The sequence below is a fragment of the Hemiscyllium ocellatum genome, chromosome 16 (genome assembly GCF_020745735.1).
Source record: "Hemiscyllium ocellatum isolate sHemOce1 chromosome 16, sHemOce1.pat.X.cur, whole genome shotgun sequence".
Lineage (NCBI taxonomy): Eukaryota > Metazoa > Chordata > Chondrichthyes > Orectolobiformes > Hemiscylliidae > Hemiscyllium > Hemiscyllium ocellatum.
The window spans coordinates 1,549,752-1,563,353 of record NC_083416.1 but is presented as its reverse complement, the minus strand read 5'-3'; the positions used below and the strand labels follow the sequence as shown (position 1 = coordinate 1,563,353).

General features: G+C 44.5%; 1 protein-coding gene across 3 annotated transcripts in view; it reads right to left on the bottom strand.

The window, feature by feature from the left end:
* Positions 1-13,602, bottom strand: part of dbn1 (drebrin 1) — a 205,521-nt gene that overhangs the window by 116,515 nt on the left and 75,404 nt on the right. The window contains exon 1 of one of the 3 annotated variants that reach the window (XM_060836659.1): positions 12,489-12,531. The exons of the other annotated variants lie outside the window; for them this stretch is intronic. The gene's annotated coding sequence lies outside the window, so the exon portion shown is untranslated. Of the gene's footprint in view, positions 1-12,488; positions 12,532-13,602 lie in introns of those variants that run through there. 3 annotated transcript variants of the gene reach the window in all.

The window sequence follows — 13,602 nt, the reverse complement described above, 5'->3', positions numbered from 1 at the left end:
CGCAGCCGTTTGGGTGCTGGCGTTTTGGCACGGCCATTTGGGCGCCAGCCCATTTGGTGACGGATGTTTTGGCGCTAGGAAAAAAATATTGATTGATTCATCATCATTCAAAGGGGTGGCATGGTGGCACGGTGGTTAGCACTGCTGCCTCACAGCGCTAGAGACCTGGGTTCATTCCCGCCTCAGGTAACCGTCTGTGTGGAGTTTGTACATTCTCCCTGTGTCTGCGTGGGTTTCCTCCGGGTGCTCCGGTTTCTTCCCACAGTCCAAAAATGTGCAGGTCAGATGAATTGGCCACGCTAAATTGCCCGTAGTGTTAGGTGAAGAATGGGTCTGGGTGGTTTGCTCTTCTGAGGGTCGGTGTAGACTTGTTGGGCCGAAGGGCCAGCTTCCACACTGTAGGTAATCTAAAAGCTACCTACACCATTCGATAAACATGTGTGGACATTCAACATAACAAATGGCTAAATGACAGATATATTGCAATCTTTGTTACACTAAAGCTGTCCATACAGACAGATTTACAAATAAAGAAATGTTCTTAGTGCCGAAACTTGGATTGCCAAATGGCTGCGCCAAAACGCCGGCACCCAAACGGCTGCGCCAAAACGTACCAAACTGACTTTCGGTCATCCCATGGAATGAATTTGATTTCATGTGGAGGCCCTGTTTGACATTTTCAACACTTGGAAGCATTTTATGAATATTTCCCCAGAACAGAATGGACTGACTCCAAGCTCGGACAGAACAAAGAACTTCAGTTCTCTCATGCCTGTGTACTGAGGCAGCATTTACAGGAAACATCACAGACAGTGGCCAACACAGCTAGTGAAAAGGCCAACATACTGTTGCGATGAGGGTATTAATAAAACTCCACGTGTGAAATTTATGTACAAGGAATTACACCCTGTGGCACAATTATTGGTTGTGCCTGTAAAGTAAGGTTTGAGGTATGAGACACCATACTGACGGGGATAATAATGGTGGGAGAAATGGAGGTGACGAACTCTGAGCATCACAAGAAACATATCAGAACCGTTTTTAGAACACTGGCTTTGAAAGCAAGGTGAGTGAGTGACAGCACCCACAATTAGCAGTCCATTAGTTTCTGGTGAGAAATTGAAGAGATCATCCTTACCTGACCTCAGCTCAGACCCTGTACAGTCTACATGACTAGCAACATATCTGTGAAGTCACTAGTGATGCAGTTTTCCTCCACACTTCCCACAGGGGCCTGATTAAATGCCAGGAGGCAGCCAAGCACAACCAACAAACCAGCTGCCAAATTAAACCAGGGCATCTGTCATATTGATGGAACACTATCAATCAATCAAACCACCATTATCATCAGATAAAGCCGGCTGGGACTCAGCATTGTATCCTCCCCTTCATCAGGTTTCAACAGATTCCAAAATTACATTCATCCTACTGGATTGCTTCTGACATCCTATTCCGCAATGCTGTTTTGGGGCCACTGCTGTTTGTCATTTTTAGACATGACCTGGATGAGGCTGTAGCAGGGTGGGTTAGTAAATCCGTGGATGACACTAAGGTCGGTGGAGTTGTGGATAGCACCAAAGGATGTTGCAGGTTACAGAGGGACGTAGATAAGCTGAAGAGCTGGACTGAGAGGTGGCAAATAGAGTTTAGTGGGGAAAAGTGTGAGGTGATTCACTTTGGAAGGAGCAACAGGAGTAACTGGGCTAATGGTAAGATTCTTGGTAGTCTTGATGAGCAGAGAGATCTCAGTGTCCAGGTACACAGATCCCTGAAAGTTGCCACCCAGGTTGATAGGGTTGTTAAAAAGGCATACGGTGTATTAGCTTTTATTGGTAGAGGGATTGAGTTGAGTTTCAGAGCCACGAGGTCATGCTGCAGCCGTACAATACTCTGGTGTGGCCGCATTTGGAGTATTGTGTACAGTTCTGGTCACTGCATTATAGGAAGGACGTGGAGGCTTTGGAGAGGGTTCAAAGGAGGTTTATTAGGATGTTGCCTGGTATGGAGGGATGGTCTTATGAGGAAAGGCTGAGGGACTTGAGGCTGTTTTCTTTATAGAGAAGAAGGTTGTGAGGTAACATAATTGAGACATAAGATAATCAGAGGGTTAGTCAGGGTGGACAGGGAGAGCATTTTTCCTCAGAGGCTGATGGCTGGCACGATGAGACATAGTTTTAAATTGGGGGGGTGATAAATATGGGACAGATATCAGAGATAGTTTCTTTACACAGAGAGTAGGATGGGCTTGGAATGCACTGACTGCAACAATAGTAAACTCGCCAACCTTAAGGGCAGACATACGGATAAAAATGGAATAGTGTAGGTTAGATGGGCTTCAGATTGGTTCCACAGTGAGGACCGAAAGGTGTGTATTGTGCTGTAATGTTCTATGTTCTACATTCTAATGCTGATCATCTCCACACCAAGAAACTATGTCGACCTGTGACAATAATAATCTTGGATTGAATTCAAGTTCTGAGATCTGCCCAAAATGGAACCACGATTGTCCTGGAAAACAGTAGGGAATCGGCAACCAGAAACAACTCCTGATGTCTGGGGGCTAGATTTGTCAAAGTCAGGAAGTGGATGTTGAAGGCAAATCCTGACCATTTGTCTGGAGATGAGGAAAGGCACTGATGGTGGGGTCCAGTCAACAGCAAAGGCCCTTGTTACTTACCGATTCAAACAGAAAATAGTCAAGATAGATCATGTTAGGAGTGGAGAAGATAGAAGCCAAATTAGCTTAAACAATATATGGCATTATTTTGTGCAGAAACACAAGCTAAAAGTAATTAGAGAGATTAATCGGTTCCTGTAAATACTGCCAGATTAGAAGACTTGGCGCAGAGACTGCTGGTTCAATCGAGGACGAGTGATAGTTCTTGATTCAGGAGTGGGTTTGTGCGATGTGTGTTTGAAGGCAGAGAGTGAAATAGAGAGAAAGAGAGAAAGGCTCTGTTTACTGAAGCAGGATCTCAACAAGACACTGAGCCCTGTGGACAGCTCTTTGTCTACTTAACAATCACTGCGTTTTCAAAAGAAGTAATAAATGGTGTGGCATGTAACAAAATGTTTCAGTCTGAAAGGTGCTGCATCAATGTAAGTATAATTAGACTATATTAGCAGATCTCTTCCAGCTTTCCCATGCTACATATTGTATCATTCTTGCCTGTCATTTTCAGGTTGTTTCTCCATTCCTTTTCTCTTCCAACACATTCTCCCTTCTCCTTTCAGAAGATGAAGAAATGGTAAGGTAGGCAGCAGTCAGAGGCACAAGTTGCATTTTCTGGAGACGAATAAGGAAGCCGGGTTTGCAGAGCTGGACAATCCCCACCCCTCCTTTACTTCCCTTTCTTCACTCATTCCATTATGATTCATTTTCCACCAGTTCCTCACTCACTTCTGTAACTAACATCTTACATCCTGTATTGCTTGCTCCACTTCACGCAGTTGTTGTCCCCATTGGTATCCCTGCTTTCTTCCCCTCCTCCCTTGACTCAATGGTGACATTCTTTGTATTTTATCTTCTCTTCTTCCTCCCACTGTTACCCTTACTCTTCCACTCTCCCCTCACTCCTGGGTCTCCTCCCATTAAAGTCTCCTTCAGCAATCTAAACCCAGAGCTGGCTTTTCAAGCACTAAATAAGCAATTTATCTTTGACGTGCCTATTTATTTCAGTAAATATTTATTATACAGTAAACTCTCTAATATATAAATGGCCTCATTCCTGGCCTAATGCTGAGGAAAGCCAGATAAAGGAAGTCAGCAGCCCATCATTGGAAGTAAATATTTGTGGATCACTATTGTCTTACCAGACCATAGGACTACTCTCTCATTAGAGTAGGCAACTAGCAGTGGTTTAACTGGAGGGTCAACACACCTCAGGCAAGGGGAGAGACTGAGAAGGAGAGGCTTTCATGCTAACTTCAGCCGATGGTGGGAATTGAACCCATTCTGTTGGCATCACACTGCTTCACAGCCTGACCATCCAGCCAACGTAGCTAAACTGAAGTAAATTGGTGACGAGCCGAACACTGGTTAGAGGTGGAGGAGATGCAGACATTTGGCTGGGACTTGAGAGGAACATGTCAGAAGGTCCCAGCCTTGTGCATAAGTTGCACCACCTGTCTAGCATTCTTCTTTCAGATTTCTTACTTTCTCTTAGTGTCTTTTGGACAGAAGATATACTGGGTGTGGTGTGGTAGAGTAGGGAACTGTCAAGGTGCAGGTTCAGGGAAAATAATTACTTGGATTGGGAAATAGATTGCATGAAAACATACTTGAACAAACACTCACCTAAACATAATGAGCTGAAAAGGGCAGCAGAGCCACGTGTAATCAGGAAGTCTGAACGTTACCTACAGTTGTAATGATACATAATATCACCCAGGGATGTAAATCATCTCACAGGAAGTGACACCTACACACTTCATCAATGACACCCACATTACTGATAATGGAACCAAACTGAACATTCTGCTTGGCTCTGAAGAGTCCAGGCAGATCTTCAAGCTGCCACCTTGAACTGTACCTTGGTGCTTTTCCATTCAGAGAACCTTTTCGTCACCTTCTTTCTCAATATCGTGGGGGTGGACTGCAGGTATCTAGTAACCACCTTTCTCTATGCTTGCTGCATTTTGCTCAGTTCGGAGGAATCTTTGCAGCCTTAGAAACTATGACCTTGCTCAGGCACATTTGATTCAGTGAAGCAGAATATCCCCTTGTCATACAGATATCTTCCCAGAAATGCAATGCTCAGGAAAAACTAACAACTGTTAACAGTCATTGCATTTTCAAATGCCTGCCCTCCTGTTGTGATAGTGTTCCCTGCACATTCAGGAAAGAAACAGGGAAAGATGCATTGGAATTACTTTCACTGAGTGATGTTGCTGAACCAGTCTACTGTTACTGTTGGGAACTTACAATTTTACCCTGAAACTAGCTTTAAAAGACATAGGAGGTAATACTAAACATGTGAAGGTCTAATGAAGAACTCTCGTCTGAGGCAGCAGCAAAACTGTAGCAGCAAGAGTTGGCAGCAAAGCAATTGGAGACAGAAGAAGGAGATTGGCAGAAAAACAGGGGCTGAACTGATACACGCATCATGCTTGGAAGCTGCAGGACATTATCAAAGAAACAGTCACAATGCAAGAAATGAGCCAGCACGTTATTATCTGCAATTATTAGTTGTCCACCAGGATTTCTTTTTATTGTGGACCACAACCACACATGTTCAACTGATAATTGATCACAAAGATAAATTTGCCATTGTTGCAATCCAGACTCTTCACGGTTTTAGTATTCTCCTCCGGCAGCTCTTGAACAATCCTCATGTAGCATAAAGATCCCAGTGGATTAACTCACATGCTATAAGGGGATTTCAACCAGAAGTCTGTAAAAGACAGTAACCTCACCAGGGTTAGACAGAATGGTTGGAATGACACATCACAAGTGGAATCTTACAATAGAATTACAGATTCCCTACAGTGCGGATGCAGGCCTGTTGAGTCCATACCAACCTTCTGGAGTGCATCCCACCCAGGTACTCCCCACTCAATCCCCATACCCCCACCTCCCATGGCCAATCCACCTAACCACAAATCATTGTAGTGTGGGATGAAACCCACACAGACATGGAAGAATTTGCAAACTCCACAAAGATAGTTGTCCAAGTTCAAGGTTTGTGCGAAGATTTGTAGCTCGGGTGCTCGTTGTTGTGGTTCTGTTCGCCGAGCTGGAAGTTTTTGTTGCAAACGTTTCGCCCCCTGGCTAGGCGACATCATCAGTGCTCTGGAGCCTCCTGCGAAGCGCTTCTTTGATGTTTCTTCCGGTATTTATAGTGGTCTGTCCTTGCCGCTTCCGGGTGTCAGTTTCAGCTGTCCGCTGTAGTGGTTGGTATATTGGGTCCAGGTCGATGTGTTTGTTGATGGAGTTTGTGGATGAATGCCATGCCTCTAGGAATTCCCTGGCTGTTCTCTGTCTGGCTTGCCCTATGATAGTAGTGTTTTCCCAGTCGAATTCATGTTGCTTGTTGTCTGCGTGTGTGGCTACTAGGGATAGCTGGTCGTGTCGTTTCGTGGCTAGTTGATGTTCATGTATGTGGATTGTTAGCTGTCTTCCTGTTTGTCCTATATAGTGTTTTGTGCAGTCCTTGCATGGTATTTTGTAAACTACATTAGTTTTGCTCATGTTGGGTATCGGGTCCTTTGTTCTAGTGAGTTGTTGTCTGAGCGTGGCTGTTGGTTTGTGTGCCGTTATGAGTCCTAAGGGTCGCAGTAGTCTGGCTGTCAGTTCAGAAACGCTCCTGATGTATGGTAGTGTGGCTAGTCCTTTTGGTTGTGGCATGTCCTCGTTCCGTGGTCTGTCTCTTAGGCATCTGTTGATAAAGTTGCGCGGGTATCCGTTTTTGGCGAATACCTTGTATAGGTGTTCCTCTTCCTCTTTTTGCAGTTCTGGTGTACTGCAGTGTGTCGTGGTTCTTTGGAATAGTGTCCTGATGCAGCTTCGTTTGTGTGTGTTGGGGTGGTTACTTGCATAGTTTAGGACTTGGTCTGTGTGTGTTGTTTTCCTGTGTACCCTTGTGGTGAATTCTCTGTTCGGTGTTCTCTGTACTATCACGTCTAGGAATGGGAGTTGGCTGTCCTTTTCTTCTTCTCTCGTGAATCGGATTCCTGTGAGTGTGGCGTTGATGATCCGGTGTGATTTTTCTATTTCCATATTTTTGATGATTACAAACGTGTCATCGACATATCTGACCCAGAGTTTGGGTTGAATTTGTGGTAGGGCTGTTTGTTCTAACCTTTGCATAACTGCCTCTGCTATGAGTCCCGAGATTGGTGATCCCATGGGTGTTCCGTCGATTTGTTCATATATCTGATTGTTGAATGTAAAGTGTGTAGTGAGGCACAAGTCCAGTAGTTTAAGTATGCCGTCTTTGTTGATAGGTTCCGCCTCCTGTTTTCTGTTCTGTATGTCCAGTAGGTTGGCTATTGTTTCTCTGGCTAGGGTTTTCTCAATCGAAGTGAACAGTGCCGGAGAATTCACCACAAGGGTACACAGGAAAACAACACACACAGACCAAGTCCTAAACTATGAAAGTAACCACCCCAACACACACAAACGAAGCTGCATCAGGACACTATTCAAAAGAGCCACAACACACTGCAGTACACCAGAACTGCAAAAAGAGGAAGAGGAACACCTATACAAGGTATTCGCCAAAAACGGATACCCGTGCAACTTTATCAACAGATGCCTAAGAGACAGACCACGGAACGAGGACATGCCACAACCAAAAGGACTAGCCACACTACCATACATCAGGAGCGTTTCTGAACTGACAGCCAGACTACTGCGACCCTTAGGACTCATAACGGCACACAAACCAACAGCTACGCTCAGACAACAACTCACTAGAACAAAGGACCCGATACCCAACATGAGCAAAACTAATGTAGTTTACAAAATACCATTCAAGGACTGCACAAAACACTATATAGGACAAACAGGAAGACAGCTAACAATCCGCATACATGAACATCAACTAGCCGCGAAACGACACGACCAGCTATCCCTAGTAGCCACACACGCAGACAACAAGCAACATGAATTCGACTGGGATAACACTATTATCATAGGGCAAGCCAGACAGAGAACAGCCAGGGAATTCCCAGAGGCATGGCATTCATCCACAAACTCCATCAACAAACACATCGACCTGGACCCAATATACCAACCACTACAGCGGACAGCTGAAACTGACACCCGGAAGTGGCAAGGACAGACCACTATAAATACCGGAAGAAACATCAAAGAAGCGCTTCGCAGGAGGCTCCAGAGCACTGATGATGTCGCCTAGCCAGGGGACGAAACGTTTACAACAAAAAACTTCCAGCTCGGTGAACAGAACCACAACAATAGTTGTCCAAGGGTGGAATCGAATCTGGGTCCCAGGCACTGTGAGGCAGCAGTGCTAACCACTTGACCGATTTATAACCTAGCCTGAGTGAAATGGGCCATGGTAAGATTTGTGGCAGAATCTGTTGTGTTCCATCTCAATATCAGGAGCACCTTGCTGCACGTTGTGTGTAGTTGCTGAGCTTGGTGGCAAATTTCTCGCTAGGTAGCCAGTTGTTAATTACAAGATATACTGGCTCGTTAAATACTTTATTAATGACCCAATTTACTCATTAAGAACAAGTGTTCCACTTTACCAAAGCTGTTAAAAAGCTAGATATTGCGAAACCTCAGCATTGAAATCAAAGCAGGTATCTTCAGGCACCTTCAACTCATCACCTGCACAGAAGGAACTCCGTGTTGGAGACTGGGAATCAACATCTCAGGGCACACTCCTTGGACACTGGCTACGTGTACCACACACACACACACACACACACACACTCAGATTGGCAAGTGACATGTGCTAGACTTGAAAAACCCTGTTGACACATCTGATCTCCCAGTAGGGAGTTTTGATATCTCAATGCTTCCCCCCCAGTTTGCTCCAGTAACTCACTGTAACACTGCAGGAAGGACACTGTATGCTCACGGACATTCCCCCAGCTCAGGGAATGCACCAGGCTGTATCTCTGGGCTCCCCGCTCACTGTCAGAGTGCCCACTCACTCTGAGCCAACCTGGATACTGACAGCATCCCTGCTGGTCTTTTAGTCAATCTTCATGTCCACAAAAATTATGTTGGTATCATTATTGTTTCACTGCAAAGATACATGGGCTGAAATGTACGGGAAACCGGCTAAGTCGTTATTTTGGTGAGTTTCATGGAGGGCTTTGAGCCTGAGTGCTATTTTCTACATTATCCTCTGTCTCGTTAGCTGTGTCCCCAGCCCCCAAAATGGCCAGTACCCTCTTTAAATCCCAGCCATGTAGCCGGTCAAGTGCTGCCAGCCAGGAACTGTCCTTCATCCTGTATACAGTGGGAGGGGAACCGAAAAGATACATTTCTCCCGGCACATAGCTGACATTGCATTACAAATAAGAGTGTACATTCGGAAATGTTCCTTACAGAGAAAGTTACCCAGGTTACCAGACTGGATGCTGTCCCATATTAGAATAACAACAAAATACTGCTGATGTTGGAGGGCTGAAATAATAAACTCTGCAAGTCTGGCAGCAAGAGAAACAGGGTCACCCTTTTAAAGTTCACCCTGACTCTTCATCGTTTATTCTATTTGCTATTTCTTTTTTCTTGCTGAATAAATGCCATGTTTAAGGTTGTCAGTGAAGTGATTTGAAGTGATGGCAATGATTATCAATAATCTGCACTGGTCAAGATTGATGGTGACCAGTTGGACACTGCATCAACTTCATTTGTGACATACTGCGATTACAGACATTTTTAACCTGGACTATGAAAGTTCCTGATTAATCCATTGTCCCTTGAAAGGCCTCACATCATTCAACCCATGTGCCCAGGCAGAAGGGCCTTGCCCACCCACTCTGGGTGTGGTTGCAGCCACTTTCCATTTCCAGAGCCCATTATAGAAGGTCACACAGTTCACATTTGGCACAGCGAGCTCTAGGATTAGCCTGATAACCAAGGAATATCCCAGCAGCCATCCCAAACTTCTAACTGCTTTTCCTTCCTTGTTCTCCACATTAAGCACGTCAGCACTGAGTTTTTAACACGTCCCCATACATCTCTTTGAATTAGGACTTCATTCCTCAACATTGTACCTTGAATCCCAGCCTTACCCATCATGTTACGGTATCTCTCCCTTTACCCATCAAAGACAGTGTGGTTGTGATTGTCAATGTGGCCACCTCATACAGTAATCCAAGACCTCCAATGTACTATAGTCTCCTTGTACAATCAGTTTTTCCCCCTTTCACAATTATGGTCTTCTCTGTATCCCAGAATGCTACCTCCAAACATCAGCCCAGTGGCTCAGTGTTTAGCACTGTTACCTCACAGTGCCCAGGGACCTGGGTTCGATTCCACCCTCGGGTGATTGTGCAAACTCCACACTGACATTCTCTCTGTATCTGAGTGGGCTTCGCCCGGGTTTCCTCCCACAGTCCAAAGATGTGCAGGTTAGGTGGATCAGCCATGCTCAATTGCCCCATATAGTGTCCAGGAATGTGCACACTCAGTGGGGATAAGCCATGGGCAATGCTGGATGATAGGGAAGGGGGTTGGATCTGGTTGGGATATTCTTTGGAGGAGCAATGTGGATTCAATGGGCTGAATGGTCAGCTTCTACACTGTAGGGATGTTCTTGACTACAGAGGAGAAAGTGAGGACTGAAGATGCTGGAGATCAGAGCTGAAAAGTGTGTTGCTGGAAAAGCGTAGTAGGTCAGGCAGCATCCAAGGAACAGGAGAGTCGACAGTTTGGGCATGAGCCCTTCTTCAGGAACCTGTCGACTCTCCTACTCCTTGGATGCTCTTGACTACCCCAACTTCCTTCCACAAGCTCCTTCCTGACTTTCATTGAGCTGACACTGAGGAATGACCCTGGTCCATTTCACTGACAAATACAGAGGGTCAGTCCTGACTGATATCTGTGTAACTCCCTGACCAATGAACCGCAAATCCCCTGAGTGGCTGCAGTGGAGCTGTGGAACTCACTGTAAGAATATGGAGCCTCTGATCCTGACCATCCTCGGTGGCCGACTGACTGTGCCCAAGGCCCTGGACTGTTATCAGATGTTGGCCTTTATATCCTGTGCTGAGACAGAAAACTGGATCCCTGAGGACCACTACCCTTAGACTTTGAGACGTGGCTGTTTGAATGAAACAGCTGCAGTGTGTTTGCTACATATGTTGCTGGCACATGGTGTGGGTGTGGGACTGATGCTGCACAGTGCTCTATAGCAACATGTTGCCTGATTACTGCTGACAACCAGGATAGGCTGCCTGGATCTTTTGTCTGCACTAGGCAGCAAGGCAAAATGGAAATACTGGTGAGCCTTTAAATTCTGGCTGAGGGGCCAAAATCTAAAAAGACAAGGCAAGGCAAGGTAAGGTAAGGCAGAGTGACCATTTAAGTCGATGTAAAGTGAGTGAACGGTGAGAATGCTGCCTTGGTTGAATCCATGAATTTGTTTCTTGTCCCTGTCACAAAGTGGTCTAACAGCAGCATTACAATGAAAGATGTTGGTCTACTCCCAAGAGCAGTGGGGAAATGCAGAATCAGATTGTAAACGGTTCAGAGATCTGGCACCAGGGTGCAGTGAGTCGGGTATGCATTCAGTGCAAATGTTTGTGTGTGGAGCATGTTTGGAGGTGGTAGGTACTGCTGTCCAGGATGGAAGGCTAGAGGAAAAAAAAACAGGAAGTTGGATTGACCAGGCACCTACTCCAACTTTCAAGTTGGGAATTATGACTTTCTTGTTGCCCCCTGGCAGGTGGGAGATTGAGAAACTGTACATCAATGAAGTGAGAATGTATAATATCTTACTGTTCAAACTTTCATTGGAAAATCAGACCTTTTACTCTCGATATTGAGAATTTGCACATCTGAAGATCTTGCCCTATTCCTCCCCTAACTCACCAAGGCCCATGTCAGTAAAGGGCTGTAAAGATTCTTCTCATTGTTTGTGCCAAAAATGGTTATCCAGCTTTACATTTAAATGGATAACAGACTTTCTAAAATGAAGACTTCCGGTAAAGTACCAAAGTATTTTTTTGACATAGCATGAGTTGAATGTTAGCTGATTCCCATAGGGAGAGTCTGGAAGTGAAGAAAGGCAGAAGTGGGTACTGCAGACGTTGGAGATCAGAGTCGGGAATGTGGTGCTGGAAAAGCACAGCAGGTCAGGCAGCATTCGAGCAGGAAAATTGACATTTTGGGCAAAAGCCCTTCCTCAGGAAAGGCGTGAAGAAAGGTATCAGAAAAAGGTAGATTTTAAGCAGTGTAGTACATATTAATATGTGGATGTTGTGTTGTACAAGATAATGATTCTGAAAGGGTTAAGTGTTTATATAATATTGGCTCCACCCATTTGACTGAAATCACACAGACTGTGGGCAGACACAAGGGGCATTCCCACCGCACTCCCCTCCCGCTGCACAGCTTTAGGAGGGTATAGCTGTGTTCACTGCTATCACACAATGAACCACTGTAATATTTAAGCAATCTGCAGATCTCCTATGGGAGTGTATCCACCACCACAAATTACTAGATAGGCCCAAGACCAAAGGTAAAGGAGGATTGATTGCAGTGAACTACCTGAACCAAATCTTGCGCAGTACCACAGACTGGTACAGCTGGCAAATACCACAAGGTTGGCCATCTGAGAAAACAGCAATGATAAGTCATGGTTTTGGTATGGGGATCACGGAGAAGAGCTGAAGAGACACAAGCCCATTCTGTACTTGCAAGGACTAAATGTTTGTGAAAAATGAGAATTGGAATAAAAGGAAAGGAAACAGAAAGAATCCACATGCTGTCGGTGAAATATTTACAAGACAGATCATGAATTACTCGACTTGAAACACATGCTGCTCAAATGGGAATGACTCACCGAATGTGTTAAAGTCTGGGCTCCTGGCCTGCAGATGACCTAACAACCACACAGCAGCACTGTTCCAGATGGGATTCAGTGTACAGCTGGACGGACACACACACACACACACACACACACACACACTGCTTCTCCTTTTCTATACACTGATGGAAACTCAATCTGTAAAATACTTCAAAAACCAATCCTACACAAGTAAAAAAGATATGAGTCAAGTGCAATGCTTCCAAACAGCTGGAGGTGGGATGATGTAGGAGAGACTAGAAGGTGTGGAATTTCCTGTGTGTTTGCATCCAGGGATATCTTTACATTGTCTTAAAAAAGATGAGAGAAATAAGAAAAATCAGACACAAGTCTGGTTTGCATGTTCCACTGTGCCCAAATCTCTTTGTTCTTTAATACCGGTCTATTTATTCCTGCTTCTGAAAGCATCAAGTCATTAATTCAGTTGCAGCCTCAGGCTAAAGAGCCAATCTTGTGGCTTTCCTACAATTATGCTCATTCTAAAGAGGTGCAGAATCAATCCCGGCATAGCAGAAATAGTCATTCATTGCATAATTTGTTCTAGCTTTAGAAACTTGTTGTTTCTTTGAATGCTTTCCTTATGGCAACAGTACGAGCCACATTAAACTGGACAATGTCCTGTGATTGCATGTCATTACATTTGCTATTCCTAATGCCCATAAATGAAAGAGGACATGAAATTTTAATATTCTTACATAAAAGACCAATGGTCACAGTGGATTTTCCTTGTACATCAATTGTTCATACTGATTTCCTCTTGTTTATTTCATTTTCATGCTCTGGTATATGTTAATGAAATTTTCAGGAAACTGGGTGCAAGAAGACTAACATCAGCAAAAAGGGAGCAATTTTATGTGTTATATCTGAGTGACAGCCTCACAAGTTTTGATCTAACCTGTACTCAAATTAAAAAATAAAAATTCTCTTACAGCATAGAGAATTTTTCAATAACATACTGCAGACTGTTTTGCTAAATGAACAATAATGATGCGAATCCTGAGTTCTGGTGTGATTGTCTGTTTATGACAATAAGCAGACGTTGCAGAGGTCCCAGGACAAAACATTCACATCATTCTCCTTTAGAACCAGG